The sequence below is a fragment of the Dendropsophus ebraccatus genome, unplaced genomic scaffold (assembly GCF_027789765.1).
Source record: "Dendropsophus ebraccatus isolate aDenEbr1 unplaced genomic scaffold, aDenEbr1.pat pat_scaffold_630_ctg1, whole genome shotgun sequence".
Lineage (NCBI taxonomy): Eukaryota > Metazoa > Chordata > Amphibia > Anura > Hylidae > Dendropsophus > Dendropsophus ebraccatus.
In genome coordinates this window covers 12,588-31,074 of record NW_027210229.1, presented here as the reverse complement: position 1 = coordinate 31,074, position 18,487 = coordinate 12,588, and the positions used below count along the sequence as shown (strand labels likewise).

At 44.1% G+C, this 18,487-nt stretch overlaps 1 protein-coding gene across 1 annotated transcript in view; it reads right to left on the bottom strand.

Annotated features, from left to right (window-relative positions):
* Nucleotides 1–18,487, bottom strand: part of LOC138778112 (malignant fibrous histiocytoma-amplified sequence 1 homolog) — a 53,606-nt gene that overhangs the window by 31,471 nt on the left and 3,648 nt on the right.

Sequence of the window (18,487 nt, the reverse complement as noted above, 5' to 3'; positions counted from 1 at the left end):
CTCATGCCCTTCCTGTTAGGTAAGCCAAACACTGCACTAATGTCATAGTCATTGTTCACAGTTTACTGGCAGATTGACATCACCGGGAGCTGGAGTGACTCATCGCAGCTTCTCGGTTTCAATTCCTCTCATTGATTTTCATGTCTATAAGCTTATGAAAAAACTTTAGATTACAACTAAGTACTGACCCCAAAAAATCAACCTGGTATATCAGACTTTTGCTTATTTGCACTCATTAAGGTAGGTATGCAATTATTTTCAATGGAAGAAGTGTCCTCATACAAAAACCGTTCAGTGACGTGGTTAATGTATACTAATATGATGCACATTTAAAGAACATAAATATGTATTATGGACTTGCAGTAAAGTAAGAACGCATTGATCACGTTTTGATTGTATACATTTAAAGGGTTTATCCAGCGCTACAAACACATGTCCACTTTTGCACCACTCTTGTCTCCAGTTCAGATGTGGTTTATAATTAAGCTCTATTTACTTCAATGGAACTGAATTTCCATTGAAGTAAACCCCACCCAAAGACAACAATGATGTTTTTGTAGCGCTGGATAACCCCTTCAGTCAATACATTTAAATGGCAACACGAACGATACAGTGATTGTTTGTGCAGCCCAGCCCCTCGATTCATTGTGCCTTCTGAAGGCACTGCCAATGAGCTCCCGTCTCACTGATCGGCACTTGTTAGCACATGTGGATGGCTGAAGATTTATCAATGTAAAAAGACCCTCAGTGTGAAGCCACCAATGCTCACTGCAGCAGATTTATTGTGATCACAGTACATTAGACATCTCTGGGGCTTTGTGAGGTCCAGCACAGACATCTGCTCTTTATAGGTCCTTGATCATGTGCACGATTACAAATCTCAAATCTTCATTTAGGTTGTAGATATTTCCAGAATGAAATGATAAACCTCCAGAGAGCACAGCTCGACAGCTCGACTGAGCAAAGATGGAAAATAATGGAAATATTTAATGAAGAGTCTATTATGTAACTTGAGCAAAAGCTGAACATCTCAACAGCATCGTGGGTACAAATTTGTAATCTGATCAACCTGCATCTGTAAGATCCATATTATGGTCCATTACTCTATCTTGGACGGCTGTCTTCTATCACTGTAATATTGCTTTGGTATTTTAGACTGACCTAGTTTAAAAATGTAAAAGAAAAAACATATAAAATCCTTGTTTAGCCCCTTCTAGCTATAAGACATACTCCTTAATGGATCGCCTAAGGCCATTCTATTGTGACTGCCTGCTTTCTCATGCTCAGCGAGACAATGTACACAGAAACCGCCTATAGACATAGTCTGCCAAAGGAAGAGTAAGCTAGCTCATCGGCAAACTTGTACCAACAAGAAGATGTCGTTTATCCCTTGAAAGAACGGGTTTATGTATAAGCACTGTAAGCCAAAAGGCTCACCTGTAGTGCCCTCTATGCTTCAGGCCTAACAATAATGGACCATTACATTTTCCTTTCCACTATCTCCTGGTACAAAACCAGAGCACATGTTCTCCTTTTTCCCATCCATTTCACAGACATCGGTGCCTATTTTGTGTGTAAAAAGTACAAATATTAGTGGAAGAGAGAAACATTTCTTGGCCTTTAACCCTTTAAGGACACAGTGGATTTTGGCCTTAAGGGCAGAACCAATTTTGGAATATTTTTTGCATTTTCATTTTTTCCTCCTAGCCTTCTAAAAGTCATAGCGCTTTTATTTTTCTATCTACAGAGCTGGCTGGGGCATTATTTTTTGCACCATGATCTCTAGTTTACATATATCTCATATTTGTTAACTTTTTATTATTCTTTTACCCTGATATACAACATAACAAAAAATCTTCAATCCTTTTTTTTTGCTTGTTACATTAAGACCGTTCACCATACGGGAAAAATATTGTTATATTTTATTAAACCGGACAATTACACACGCTACTCTACAGGTAGTGGTGTATTCTTTCCAGTCTGACACAGTGCTCTCTGCTGCCACCTCTGTCCATATCATGAACTGTCCAGTGCAGTAGAGATTTTGTATGGGGATTTGCTACAGATCTGGACAATTCCTGACATGGACAGAGGTGGCAGCAGAGAGCACTGTGTAAGACTGGATAAAATGCACCACTTCCTGCAGGACATTCAGCAGCTGGAAGACTGGAGATTTTTAAATAGAAGTAAATTACAAATCTATATAACTTTCTGATATCAGTGGATTTGAAAGAAAAACCTGTTAAAAAAAGAAAGTAACGTAAAGTTAAAATGTTACAAAAAGGATCCATCATGGCTCCTGCAAGAATGAAAATCATGATGCCAGGATCAACAGAGACTAAGGGAACACAAATTATAGTTTCAGTCTTTACCTTTTGGTAAACCTAAACCTATTACTAAAGCTATTTACAATCACTCCTACCTCCTACCTACCACCTCCATAATGACATCATATATTGAAAGGCACCAGAAAACATCTCAGATGACTGCAGACTACAGGTCTTCCCTTGTATAAAGCATCTCAGGTTGCATCTAAATCTCGGTTTGCTGTGCTGGTGGATGCAATGCATTATATATAGGCTGGCAGGGTGTTTATAATGAGATTACTAACTAGAAGTCCCAAAAAATGTGTACCTTCAGTATACAAAGATATGGGGTCATGCAAGGACACAAACAAGCCCTAATCAGTCAGATTTAACAATTAATCCAGCAGCAGGGTTGCACAAGAAATCTTTAAATTGTTTGTGCAGCCATGGAAACTGACAGCACAGATATGTATATATTTGTGTTCTCAGTTTCCAGATCACATGCTGCAGTGTATACTTACCTTCTGAGCTGCCGTGTGACCTGGAACTCTTGGTCTTCTCCTAGCTGCTGTAACTACAGAGACAGCAGAGTTAAATCACACAGCAGCATTGATGGTAAGTATACACTGCATGTGTGATCTGGAAACTGACAGCACGGATATATTCATGTCCTATATGTACAGTATAGGATGTGCGTATGATAAATTTTAAGGATCAGGCATTTCCCCTGTCCTCAGCTGATCGCTGTTACTTTTACGCAGGCCAATTATTAGTCACAGGAGTATTTCTAGCAACCTTTCTGGGAGATAATCATCCTGTATAATAGGCCCCCAATTCACTGTGAAATGAGTTAATTACATTGAGAGCTGTGGTTATACGATTTACTTACAGATACACACATTCCTATTTCCAGTCTAGCAACCTTTTAATAAGAACTAGAGGGCTATGTCAGCAATGTGAATTTTCTGTACAAAGACAACGCATTTTTACTGGGAATGCCGTGGGATGAGGTATCATATGCAGAAGGGATGAGTAGTTCCGTCTGTAGCGGTTCCAAAGCTATCACTGGATTAGGAAGCGTAGTACCGGAAAAGAAGAAGCAATAGAGTAGATTGTGCATTATACTGAGGAAGCCATGCGAAGGTCACCCACAGCACCTAAAGGACTCTCCTAATGCATTTGCTCAATCTGTGCATAACTAAACAGGAGTGCCTAATGACATCGAATGGGAGTTACATAACATCGAATGGGAGAGAAAATAGAAGAGCATCCTAATGATCAGATCTCCTCCCAGATGAAAGCACTCTACAATCTGCAGACATCTCTACTGGATTTTAAGCTCAATATTTTAATTAAGTCAAAGTCTTGTGGGATTTCCTTCTATACGGGAAGGTTCTCAGGTAGAGTCTAGCCAGTCTCACAACTATTGATTGGTGTCTTGAGATCTATCATAAAGTACAGAACTCCTAACATCCCCGCCTACAGATGCACAAAACACAACTAAGGGGGGGGGGGACATCATACCATATAATATTAATAATGGTGGCAAGACAAAGCAATTCTCATTTCTGCAAGAGATGGAAACTGTGTGTAATGAAAGGCCGGACAGACGCCAGGAGACAGGTAGAGAATAGGAGTCATTTTTAGGAGACCTTTTTGTCGATGTCAATAATTCCACATCTTCAATGATTACTTACAAGAAACATTTCAGGAGCTTTAGGGTATTATTCACACACAGCAGATCTGAAAATCAGTTCACTTGGCAGCAAACATATGCAGGCCTTCAGATGACTGGGACCAGTGTCGGACTGGAGTGCTTGGGCCCACCAGGGGAAATCATTCTTGGGGCACACCCTTCTGCCACTATACTTATCTATGGTAACATTAATAAGGGTACATTAACACGGTGTGATATGGGGCAGCATAGGGCTGCAAATGATTGCTAATCAGCAGGGCAGGTGATGTGCAGCCGACAGCAATGATCTTAGCCGCACAAAAGATCAAATCAGCCGACTATGGGGCATTTGCTGGCATGTCAGCAGATCTCTGGCACTTTTACATGGGCCGATCATCGGCTGAATAGACTTCCTAGGAGCACTTGTTACCAATTATTGGCCGGTGTAATTGGGCTATAAGACAATTTTTTTTGCATGATAACACTGTATACTTAGATACAAGTCATACAGCTACTAATAACACCAGTATACAAAGAGCAAATATCCCCACACATATTACCGCTATACAGTAACTGACCAAATCCTGTATATCAAGACCTATATTACCAATAAACCAGCATACAGGAGGGAAATATTATCACCATACATATTACCGCTATACTGTTACTTACCAAATCCTGTATACTATGACAAATATTACCAGTATACAAGGGGGGAATATTACCGCCACACCACAACCATTGCTACCATATTGTTACTGACCAAATCTGGTATACTAAGACCAATGAACACCGCACCAGATTACAAGTAACAAATAATACCACCACATACTGACTAACACCACCTGACTAACACCACCACATACTGACTAACACCACCGCTGCTACTGAATAAAATCCTCTGAACAAAGATCAATATCCCCTCATACAATCATATAGAGGTAGCCCCAGCTCTACACAGGCTCTATACACCATATAGATTACAGTGCACACAGATTTAGCGACTCACAGGGGACGTCTGGGCCATTATGAGAACTTCTCCGAGCCACAAATCCACAGAATCTGCCAGAGAAATATATTAGGCTCCTCACACTGGCACCATCCTCATCTCTATACACACTGCACATGTGTATTGGCACCTTTACACCTTCTCTCAGTGGTTAGCCCTGACTATTTGTAGCGTGTGTGTGTGTGTGTGTATGTGTGAGTATGTGTGTGTATAATGTGTAGACACCTTGTAGATGGCCCCTTGTTCAGTCCTCCATATAGATGGCCCTGTGTGCTTCTACTATAGTAGAGATCCCCCTCTGTGTAATCCCCCTTACAGTAGATGACAACCTCTGTGCATTCCCTATATCAGGGGTAGGGAACCTCGGCTCTCCACCTGTTGCAAAACTACAACTCCCATCATTCCTGGACAGCCACAGCTAAAGCTATAGTTTTGCAACAGCTGGAGAGCCAAGGTTCCCTATTCCTGCCCTATAGTATATGGCCCACTCTGTGTAGTCCCCTTATAGATGACCCCTCTGTGTAGTCCACTAAAGTAGATGCCCCCCTCTGTGCATGCCCTATTGTATACACACCGCACCCAGTATAGTTACCCTTATAGATGCCGCCCATTGTTGTCCCCCTCTGTGTAGTGCCCTTTATAGATGCCTCCTCAGTGTTGTCCTCCTTATAAATTGCCCCCATCCAGTGTCCCTTATAGATGGCTCCATGTGTTATCCCCCTTATAACTGGCCCGCTTGTGTTATCCATCCTTCAATATAGATAGCCCCCTTATGTTGTCCATCCCTACCCCCATATAGCCCCTTATGTTGTCTATTCCCCCATATAGCCCCCTTATGTTGTCCTTGCCTCATATAGCCCCGTTATGTTTTCCTTCCCCTGTATATAACCCCTTGTTGTCCTCCCCCTGTATACAGCCCCCCTTATGTTGTCCTCCCCCTGTATACAGCCCCCCCTTATGTTGTCCTCCCCCTGTATACAGCCCCCCTTATGTTGTCCTCCCCCTGTATATAGCCCCCTTATGTTGTCCTCCCCCTGTATATAGCCCCCTTATGTTGTCCTCCCCCTGTATATTGCCTCCTTATGTTGTCCTCCCCCTGTATATAGCCCCCCTTATGTTGTCCTTCCCTGTATACAGCCCCCCTTATGTTGTCCTCCCCCTGTATATAGCCCCCCTTATGTTGTCCTTGCCCCATATAGCCCCCTTATGTTTTCCTTCCCCTGTATATAACCCCTTTTTGTCCTCCCCCTGTATACAACCCCCTTATGTTGTCCTTCCCTGTATACAGCCCCCCTTATGTTGTCCTCCCCCTGTATATAGCCCCCCTTATGTTGTCCTCCCCTGTATACAGCCCCCCTTATGTTGTCCTCCCCCTGTATACAGCCCCCTTATGTTGTCCTCCCCCTGTATATAGCCCCCCTTATGTTGTCCTCCCCCTGTATATAGCCCCCCTTATGTTGTCCTTCCCTGTATACAGCCCCCCTTATGTTGTCCTCCCCCTGTATACAGCCCCCCTTATGTTGTCCTTGCCCCATATAGCCCCCTTATGTTTTCCTTCCCCTGTATATAACCCCTTATGTTGTCCTCCCCCTGTATACAGCCCCCCTTATGTTGTCCTTCCCTGTATACAGCCCCCCTTATGTTGTCCTCCCCCTGTATATAGCCCCCCTTATGTTGTCCTCCCCCTGTATATAGCCCCCCTTATGTTGTCCTTGCCCCATATAGCCCCCTTATGTTTTCCTTCCCCTGTATATAACCCCTTGTTGTCCTCCCCCTGTATACAGCCCCCTTATGTTGTCCTTCCCTGTATACAGCCCCCCTTATGTTGTCCTCCCCCTGTATATAGCCCCCCTTATGTTGTCCTCCCCCTGTATACAGCCCCCCTTATGTTGTCCTCCCCCTGTATATAGCCCCCCTTATGTTGTCCTCCTCCTGTATACAGCCCCCCTTATGTTGTCCTCCCCCTGTATACAGCCCCCCCCTTATGTTGTCCTCCCCCTGTATATAGCCCCCCTTATGTTGTCCTCCCCCTGTATACAGCCCCCCTTATGTTGTCCTCCCCCCTGTATATAGCCACCCTTATGTTGTCCTCCCCCTGTATATAGCCCCCCTTATGTTGTCCTTCCCTGTATACAGCCCCCCCTTATGTTGTCCTCCCCCTGTATATAGCCCCCCTTATGTTGTCCTCCTCCTGTATACAGCCCCCCTTATGTTGTCCTCCCCCTGTATACAGCCCCCCCTTATGTTGTCCTCCCCCTGTATATAGCCCCCCTTATGTTGTCCTTTCCCTGTATACAGCCCCCCTTATGTTGTTCTCCCCTGTATATAGCCCCCCTTATGTTGTCCTCTCCCTGTATACAGCCCCCCTTATGTTGTCCTCTCCCTGTATATAGCCCCCCTTATGTTGTCCTCCCCCTGTATATAGCCCCCCTTATGTTGTCCTCCACCTGTATACAGCCCCCCCTTATGTTGTCCTCCCCCTGTATATAGCCCACCTTATGTTGTCCTCCCCCTGTATATAGCCCCCCTTATGTTGTCCTCCCCCTGTATATAGCCCCCCTATGTTGTCCTCCCCCTGTATATATCCCCCTCTGATAAAAAAAAATAAAATACAAGACAACTCACCTAACCACACACTCCCCCGTCGGTTGCTGGCCTCCTCTTCTCTGACAGATGAGCAGCTTCGTTGCGAAGTCTCGGCAGCGCCATCACTGAGCTCAGTGTGCACCGCGGTGGCTGGAACTTCCGGTATGCGCTCCATGAACCGGAAGTCCTAGCCGCCGCCGCGCACACTGAGGTCAGTGATGGCGCTGCCGGGACTTCGCAACGGAGCTTGCGACACTCTTGTGATCGCAAGCAAATCTCTGCTTGCGGTCACAAGAGTGATTGACAATCAGAACACTGCTTACATTTAACTGGAAGCGATTGTTGCAATCGCTTCCAGTTAAAAAGGGAGGTGCGGCCCCCGACCCCTAGGAGCAGGGGGCCCACTCCAGCTCGGGGCCCACTGGGATTTCCCCGGCCCCCCGGTGGCCCAGTCCGAGCCTGACTGGGACAGCCGCCTGCTGCCTGTCAATATACAGTAAAACCTTGGATTACGAGTATAATACATTCCGGGAATGTGCTTGTAATCCAAATCACTGGTATATAAAATAGAGATAGAAACATAGACGATTTGTTCCACAACCCAAAAATAAAGTAGATAATGTGTTCTGTATCAATAAAGAACATTGTATCAGTAAAGAAGGGGTTAATTAACTAAACCGCTCACCACACACTACCGAGGTGGCTCCCACCACAAACTACGTGGGTGACTGCAAACCTGCTGGTGCTGGTACTAGTGCTGGTTTCCTGGAGCAGCTATTGGTAAAGGGGTTAATTCAGGGGTCAGAGGGAAGCAGCAATTATACACTATCCAGCGCCATATGTAGGAAAGATGAGCGGCGAAATATGGATGGCAGTGGCAGATGTCCAGACGTGGCACTCACTACTTGGGTTACACCCAAATACTGGAGTAGGAGGGCTTCCCAGCCTCACTCACACTCAGTCCTCCAGCAGCAGGGAGAGGAGATAGGACTGACCTGCCCGCTTCCACAGGAGGATCTCCGCAGTTCTAAACGAACAGGCACCAGAGGAGAGCCGGAAGGCATCTGATCACCAGCAAAGCTCATGAGGTATGAGAGGGTTAAAATGAGAGGGCTTCCTACCAAGTACAGTATCAGGATGTGACACAGGGGTGCTAGTTTTACCAAATCTCACATGTTCACAAGTTATAATTTTTTTTTAATTGTTAGCATCCAACTTCTTCAGCCTCTTGTATTCAAATGCTGAACAATTGAGCATGCTCAAGCTGCTCTCATCTCTAGTTGTGACATCAATGTGCATTATCATCTCCTGTGGATCTTTAAAATAGAGATTAGTAGGGCCTTGCATGCGCATTTATCCGATGCAAGCCCAGTTTTTGACACAGCAGTGTGCATCTGCATAGTGTGAACAGTGGTAATGGAGTGCTGCCCATTTTTTGTTCAATATGCATTATATCATAGGCCATGTTCCCACATGCATGCATGTGAAATCTTCCACTTTCCAATGGCTGCACAATGTTGCTGATCAAACCCGGCAAAATCGCAGAACTACTGGTGAAGCGCATGGGGACATGGGTTTTAGCCAGGGCCGTCTTACCCATTGGGCATGGTAGTTGGCTGCCCGCGGGCCCTTGCGTCCTAGGGGGCCCCTGCCCTCTGTGACCTGTATTTTTCGCTTTATAAGACGCACTTATAAAACTAAGTGCGTCCTATAAAGCGAAGACGGCTCCCAAGCAATGCCGAGCACCGCAAGGAAGCCGTCCCGCCCCCTCTATTGCCACTCACTATGCATATGCATAGTGAGCGGCGCTGAGCGACCTACTCCGCCCACCCCTTTTATCGCCGCTCAGCTGAGCTGATCGGCTCAGCTAAGCGGCGATAGAAGGGGCGGGCTGGGCGGGCGGTCCCGGAACTCACCCATCCGCCAGCCCCAGCAGCTGATATCTCCCGGCAGCGCGCTCCCGTTATTCTCCGGGAACAGGCAGCGGGGTACAGAGACGCTGCATGTGTCCCGGATGTGTCGGCAGCCTCTATCATTCATGATGGAGGCTGCAGGACACTTCCGGCACAGTCTCTCTGTACCCAGCTGCCCGCCCCGGAGGATGTCGGGAGTGCGCGCTGAGGGGAGAGGAGCTGCTGGGGCCTCCGGACAGGTGAGTAACTGGTTTGTTGTTTTGGCGGCACTGGCTACTATGGGGGGCACTGGCTACTATGGGGGCACTGGCTACTATGGGGGGCACTGGCTACTATGGGGGCACTGGCTACTATGGGGGGCACTGGCTACTATGGGGGGCACTGGCTACTATGGGGGACACTATATGGTGGGAATGGCTACTATGGGGGGCACTATATGGGGTGATTGGCTACTATGGGGGGCACTATATGTGGGCATTGGCTACTATGTGTGGCACTATATGCAAAGATGTGGGGGATTTGATGGCGGCGGTTGGGGGGGGGGCCCAATTCGCACCTCTGCCCAAGGGCCCATAATGCTGTTAAGACGGCCCTGGTTTTAGCCACATCCGGTGACAGCAATGTGGGAGCCTTACAGGTTTAATAAATGAAGCACTATTCCCTCCTAGCTACAATATACACTCCTGTGTCACACCTAGCCTCTTTGAACCTGCACATAAAACAGGTGTATAAGAAAAGGTTAGGCTTGTTTGCATGGAAAATTACAATTGAAGCAAAGGGTAACGTATGTCTGTGTGACACACTAATCTGCCCACTGGACATGGAACACTATTATTTCCATGTCAGCCCTGTGTCAAAGATGAAAATACATGTGCAACATATAGTCACTCCACTACATTCCTTCCCCAGTGTATATAATGACACACCAGACTGAACTGCAGAAGTCTACTTTGTGATGTTTTTGGAGTAAATTTACTAAGGCAAATGTTTCATAGCCGGTATTTATTCAAGGTAAAGAGTAAAATGCACCAGTTAGGCCCCTTAACACGTCCGTGGTAGTTTTCAGAGTCAGGAAACACTGATCAGGAAGCCGTTCAGGAGGCTTTAGGTAACCATCAGTGTTTCCTAGCTGTAAAAACAGAGAAGCAAAAAAAAAAAAAAAAAATCATACTCAGCAGCAGTGTCCTCCTCTTTGATCTTATAGCGCTGCATGTTCTGCAACGCTGGGTGAAGTAGCACTTTTTGTAGATGGAGGTATAATGCTGCCTATGGCCAAAAGAGTGACTGACAGGGTCAGGAGCCAATGGCACTGCTGCTATTGACTATATGCGCTCCTGATTAGGGGCGTGTACAATTAAAGAGCCAGTGTTACTCGCCCGGGTTCTAGAGCTTGTCCGAGCTGCTATGCAGTACATTCGGACAACTGTTGTGTACACATAACAGCTTATCCTAATATGCTACCTGAAACAAGTTTTGTGCCTCTCTGGTAAAAAAAAAAGAAAAGGTATGGCGCGTCAAAGTTTTGATGAAAAAAAGAACTAGTCTAAAGTGAGAAATGGCATAAAGTTAGACAAAAGAAGCAAAAAACTTCTATAACATGAATTCCTTTGATAACATTGATACATCTAGTCAAATACTAAGGCTATGTCCACGTAGTGCAGTTTTGCCACGTTTGTCCTATGTTTTTGTCAGAATGTGCATAATCACTGTAAGGCTATGTTCACACTGCATATGATTCTGTCCGTAGTTCGTACGCCGCCGTACATGTGCGGCTGAAACTACACAGTTATGTACACTTAGGGCCACATGTATCATCCGGCGAACGGATGATTTTCGGCGGAAAGTGCCGATTTGCGTATTTTTTTATTCGCAAATGGCCGATTTGCGAATAAAATATTCGCAAATCGGCACTTTCCGCCGAGTACGCCAGGGGGCAGAAAGGGGGCGTGTAGTGGGTGGAACGGAGGGCGCAGACTCAGAGTCCGCGCGATTTACCATCCGTTCCGCCCAAATGTACGCCGAAAACCTACTCCAGTCCTCAGCTGGCGTAGGTTTTCGGCGGTGCGCACCGGCGCGTACGGGATTTATGTAGAGGCAGTCCGCCTCTACATAAATCTCCATAGCGCCGGAACTGCGGGGGCATTTATAAGTCCGGCGTTTTTAAAAAACGCCGGACTTAATAAATGCCACCCTTAGTACAGTTATGCTTCCCTAGCTTGATTCGAAGCGATCTGAGGCAGGTCATTTACTTGGAAATCTTCGCCCAGCCCCGTCAACCACACAGAACCTTTTGGATCGAAAAATCAAGTTCAATTTGGCTGAAATAAGTACTTTTGTACGGGACCGCATGGAAATCCAAGGCCGTGAGTTTCAACATTTCCGTCCTCAAACAATGGTCTTGTTCATTTTTCACGGCGCCGTATACGATCCGGCCGTAAGCTCATACGTAGTGTGCATTGTGCGGGCGTATATCGTATACTTTCAAGCGAACGCATCAACCTCAAAACTACGTGCGTATATTCGCGGTTCGCACTACAGACGGAATCATACGCAGTGTAAACAGAGCCTAAAACTGTATCATTTTTGCAATGATTTCAGAAAAAAAAAAAAGATTAAAAGTAAACGCACTGTGTGAACACAGCCTAAGCTGTCAAATTTAGGCCACGATTAAAAAAACATCTACCTCAACACCTAACATACAACTTTTTGTCAATTTGTCAACAATTGTCACTTAGGCTTAAAGAGACTCTGTCACCTCCAAAACACCCGCTAAAAGTTATCAGTAGATTATAAATCATTGGGTATACAATGCTGATTCTATATCTGCAAATTTTATCTTTCGATGTTCTTGTATTCTTTTGCTATAAGCCCACAAAAGAAGTAGTCTAAGCAGTCCTCTCCGTTAAATTCTTCAGCTAAGCAGTCCTCTCTATTATATTCTTAAACTAAGTAGTCCTCTCCATTATATTCTTTAGCTAAGTAGTCTTCTCTATGCATCAACATGCCCAGTTTGTAGGTTAACAATGGTAAAATACAAAGTAGCCTTAGCCACAGGTCATGCAGTCACTGTACACCATAAAAGCTATTGCATATGACTATATTTGTGATCCGCGTGACAGAGATCTGTAATTATGCAGTATCTCATTCCCATGGAGGCGTGCAGTGTCAAGATTTCATACAGTATATATATTTCAATTCTATTTTTTTCTTTCAAATCAACTGGTGTCAGAAAGCTATAAAGATTTGTAATTTACATTTATTTAAAAATCTGTACTCTTCCAGTACTTATCAGGTCTAGGAAAGTGTCTGTAGGTTATACAAATTTACTTCTATTCAAAAATTTCCAGTCTTCCAGTACTTGCCAGCTGCTGTATGTCCTACAGGAAGTGGTGTATTCTTTCCAGTCTGACACAGTTCCTCTGGTGCCATCTCTGTCCATATCAGGAACTGTCAGAACATACAGCAGCTGACAAGTACTGGAAGACTGACATTTTTTAAATAGAAGTAAATTTGTATAACTTTCGGACACCAGTTAATTTGAGTACAGCTTTAATCCTGAGTTTAAGGTAGAATACACCACGATATATGACATGTATCACAGACTGACCATAATGCGCACAGTTATATCTGCATGAGAGTAAAGCGACGTTCACAAAGGACAACAACATAGGTATTGTTTTAAAAAGTGAACCCGATTATACAAGTTTTATCAATGGTAAATGAGTAACAGTCCTTTCTATAGAACGTATGCTCTGCTCCCTGTTACATTCATTCGGAGTGGCAGGTTCACTTTAAGCTTCCTCCTGGAAGCGTTTCCAAAGAATAAACAGCAGGAATTCCTTTGTGCTCTACTAGTGAAGCCAAAAAAGTCTATTGAGCCGAGAACTTTCAGTATCATCACAAGTACAAAGTGCTGTGCACACATACTTGTACCCTGTGGCCACAAGACAATGCCTATAACAAACAACTCTACAAGGTTAACACTGCGTGTCTCGGCTATGACAAATAGCTGCATAACGACAGGTTTGTCTATGAATTAGTCTTACAGGCTGCCATAACTAGTCACATGTACCTAAGCTTACTATCATACCCTCCTTACATTTCACATGGTCAAAGGAAAAGGCTAAGGCCTTATGTACATGTTCCGTAAGTAGGTATGGTGTGCAACGGAACGGATTATCAGAACTCCCAGCATCATGTATCATTATGCTGTGTCAGTACAGCAGCGCGAAAATTTAATGCCGCTCCGCACCGCTCCTCCCTGGGTGCTAGGAAAAGCCCGGGAAGAGTCAAGTCCTGGGAAACTTTTCCCAGTTTCCCAGGACTGGATCCAGCTTTTCCCAGCACCCGAGGAGGGGCGGCATGGAGCATCATTGAGTTAGAAGACAGCCAGCTGATGAGTGAATTGCAGAGATAATTAAAGGTGAACTCCACATAAGGAAAACTCCACCTGGCCGCCGCTCTCCTCTCTCATATACCGGCTCCCGATGCTTCCTGGTGTCCGCACTGATGCATCGGGAGCCGGTATATGAAAGCGGAGAGTGGCGGCCAGGCGGGGAGTCAGCAGTGCTATAGGGGGAAGGTTCCCGGGAGGAGGAGGAGGGGGGAGCGCTCCTGTGTACTGAGCGGCTCCCCCCTGCGCCCGGCGGCAAAAGCAGTGGCATCGCAGGCAAGTGATATCCATTACCCAGCTACAGCTATACTATAAGCAGATGATGGGAGCTGTAGTTCAGTGTATATGCGGCGGATCAGTGGGAATGCGGCGGATCGGCGGGCTTACTGTGATATCCTAATGTATTGAATGAATACATTTATGCAATACTTTGGGGAGCAGGGACACTTGCTCACCAAAGTATTCCATAGATGTATTCATTTAATAAAGCACTGTACACTACACTACATTACATTACATTACATAGAAATCCATAGAAACAATAAAGTCCCATAGACTTCTATATAGAGAGCGCCCCCTGCTGGACACTCCATAGGAATTACACCTTTCGTCGTGACGTCACTGGATCTGAGAGAATTCTAACACTTCCTGATCTACTAAATTAAGGGAAATAGCCCTATATGTGCATTTCCCATAATTAATGTACATTAGAAATTTGTATAAGTAACAACATATCAAAAATTTATTTTGGCCGGACTTCTCCTTTAACCAGGAAGTACAACCACACAATACAGAACAAACCCCCCCACAACAAATGGATTTTTGGTCGTTTCAAAACTGGGATAGACAGGTAAGTAATGATATCATCTTCTGAAGAAGGTTAATTTTTCCCCACTCCACCTGTAGTTCCCCTTTAAGCCCTTCGTTGTTATTACTGTAAATTCGCTACTTTTATTGATGTAAACAACAAAAAAATAAAAGTAATACGTAGTAATAAAAAAAAAGGAGACAGATGAAATAGTTATACAAGAGTGGCCATAAATAGGGATCACACATTGCCTATATATGTAAGTATATACACACAACATGACAGACCCACAGTATGCTTTGCTGTGGTGAGCAGACCGACGCTGACTTTAATCCAACACCAAGTTATTCAAAGAATCTCTAAGGCCTAGTGCCAGAGAGAGGAAATGTTTAGTCTTGAGCTGTGCAGTAAATCATCCGTGTAAGAAAGAGGTTCTTAAGCTCTGCAGTACAGTTATGTTCTCGTATCTATGGATCTATGGCGCTCACAGTCTTCTTTACTTAGCGACAAAGAATTATGTCTATGCTCTGGTCACGTCAAAAGTTAACTTCTCAAATAAAGGTCATTAAAGCCCTTTTAAATGGATTATCCAGGATTACAAAAAGCACGGCTACTTTCTTGCAAACACAGCACCACCCTAGGTTGTGTAAAGTATTACAATTCAGTTCCATTCATTTTAATGGAAGGGTATGTGCACACTGAGCTTCTAATTGTGACGGAAACTCCGTCACGGAATTTTCAGCTCGCGGCCGCTCGCAGACTGCAGCAGGCGCACGCGTCTCCGCTCGTGTCATAGACTCCATTCTATGCATGGGCGGATTCTTTCATCCGTTCTTAAATGACAATTTAAGAACATGTTGAAAGATCAAAATGAACGATTTCTCGCTCGTCGTTTGATCGTTTGCTGTGTTTACACAGTACGATTATCGCTCAAATGCGATAGTTTATGGGAAAATTCGATAATCTTTCTGTGTAAATGCAGCATTATGCTGTGTTTACACGGAACGATTATCGTTCGAATTTTCACATAAACGATCGCATTTGAGCAATAATCGTACCGTGTAAACACAGCAAACGATCAAACGACGAGCGAGAAATCGTTCGTTTTGATGTTTCAATATGTTTTTAAATCGTCGTTCACTGAAAATTCGCATATCGCTTTGTGTAAACAGTCTTTCACCGATTTACCCTATGCAAAAGATGGGCTTAAGCGATCTTAAAGCGATCACAATAACGATTTTTCTTACGAATTTTCAAATGATTTTTCTAACGATCTATTCATCTAAACGCTCATTGTTATAAAAACCAAATCGTTGCTTCAAAATCGTTAAACGATCGATTGGGCGAATTATCGCTCCGTATAAACATAGCATTAGACATTGAAATGTTGCATTCACTATTGGTTGCAGCATTTAAATGGTTTAAATGATTGACACTAGCAGGATCATTAGCAGCAGGTGTCTGCATGCACCAGCTGTGTATAGAGTTCAGCTCCTGACGCTGCACCATACACCCCTTCCCCTGTCTATCCCCAGTGATCAGCATGTTATCCCCTATTCTACAGATGGAAATACCCCTCTAAAGCTGGGTTCACACATGGAGATTTGCTGCGTTTTTTGCTGCCGTAATTTATTTATGCAGTTTTCGGATAAATAACAGGAAAATTGCTGTATAAATGCAAGAAAAGTTTGTAAACCCAGCCTAAAAGACTAATAAACAAAAGTAGATTTGTATTGTTACCTGTTAGTTTTTATATCATATTTTTGCTCTGTTCTCCATCCCGTTATTTGGGATGAGGCTATTACATAGTCGCTGACATAGATCACATGATTCAGAACGGCAGGACGTAGTCACCTTCTAATTATAGGCCGGAGTAACAAAAGTTTTCATCAAAAATATTTTGTAAGAAAACATCTTAGTGTCGATGACCTCAAAAGAAACCGGAAAATGTCCTGGTGATGACACGCTGCAGCTGTTCCTGAAATTCACTACTAAGTACAATGGGATGAACAGACCCAGATCTATACCCAGAACTGTATATTATTGTGTATCACAAACGATGGTACAAAGAAAATCCAGGATTTCCTGCTGTATTTAACCCAATAATATTACAGCTGGTACAGAAGGTGCCGTGCTGATGAATAACATGGAGGTAATGTTACTTACACTGAGATGACAAGCTGGTACCACACATTCACAATCACCACCATTGGCTATCTGCATGCCACTCACCTCAATAGAATAAGTTGGTCATTGTAAAGGCCCCTATACACAGTGCTTCATACTAATCATAGGTGACACCTGCGTCTCTCAGAAAAAGGTGTATGGGGGCATCCCCACCAACAGATGATTCTGTGCATGATAGATTTTCAGCTCCCAACCCCTTTGCTCTAGGAGAGATAAGCTACCACCAGAGTTTGATGTATAGGGCTGTGCATACAAATGCATACGTCAGACACCCACCCCCACTACTTGGGGACTATCTTCTTGTATCTATTATACAACAATGAACGTAAAGCTGCCGATTCTTGACATTAAAGGGATATAACTGAGCTCTGGATCTCATGTTGGTGCAACCAGTAATATAAATATTAGATATTTACACTCTGGTTGCCATAGCGATGTCCACAGAAAGAGAAACATTTACTCCTTGTATCTCCTATGTGATCAACACCAAAAGAAAATCTCTACTGTTAACATTGCTGCCGGCATTCATAGATAAACCATTGTATTTCTAACAGAACAGCAAAGTTATTTATTCATTTAATATTTAATCTTCCACTATTTATCTATCTATCTATATTTATATATATTCATCTCAGGGAGGGTTTACACCACGATTTAACCATCCGCTGCAAGTTTACATCCTGTCCAAATTGTTTGCTGACATACAAGTGCATCAAGAGCTACAGGCCTCATATACTTCAATGGCCCAAACGTAGTCAGCTGATCATTTTCCACATGTACACCTGTTTTCACCAGACTCAAAAGCGCAGAACGCCATGGGGGAGATTTATCCAACAGTAAAAGTGTAAAGTGAAACTGGCTCAGTGCCCCTAGCAACCAATCAGATTCCACCATTCATTCCTCACAGACTCTTTGGAAATTGAAAGGTGGAATCTGATTGGTTGCTAGGGGCAACTGAGCCAGTTTCACTTTACACCATGTTTGATAAATCTCCCCCCATGTGTATGTGCTGGAAATGATACGAATATAACGACCAGCTAACTGCAACAGACGATATGGATAGTGTGCTGATGTAAATGTGCAACAGATAGCCAAATCATGATGTGAACAAGGCCTAAAACATTCCAAGAATAAGGTGTTCTTTAGAAAAAAGCAAACTGAATATTCCGAACCAAGATTCGTTCCGAACTTTGCAAAAAAAAAAAGTTTGGTTCGGTACCAAACTGAACTTTTTGCAAAGTTCAGAACTAGTTCATAAAGAAACAAAAAACAAGAAAACAAAAGCACAGGTATGCTCACCTGTCTGTGCTTCCCTGGTGTCCTCCTTCACTGGTGCCCCCTCCAGTGATTGGCTGAGCAGGCTGTCACTCTTGTTTCAACCCTCTCAGCCAACCACTGGCTGCAGTGCTATCCCATCCCAATCAGTGATTGGCTGAGCGGGATTTTGGCAGCTGTTGGTGACACAGGAGAAAGAGGACACCAGGGGAATAAGGACAGGACAGGTAAGTATAGATGAGTGGACTTTGTGAACTGCACTAAAACAGCTAAACGTCTGCAATCATTAACCTGTTTAAGTGAAGTTCATTTAAGGTTCAGACAATCCCAGATTT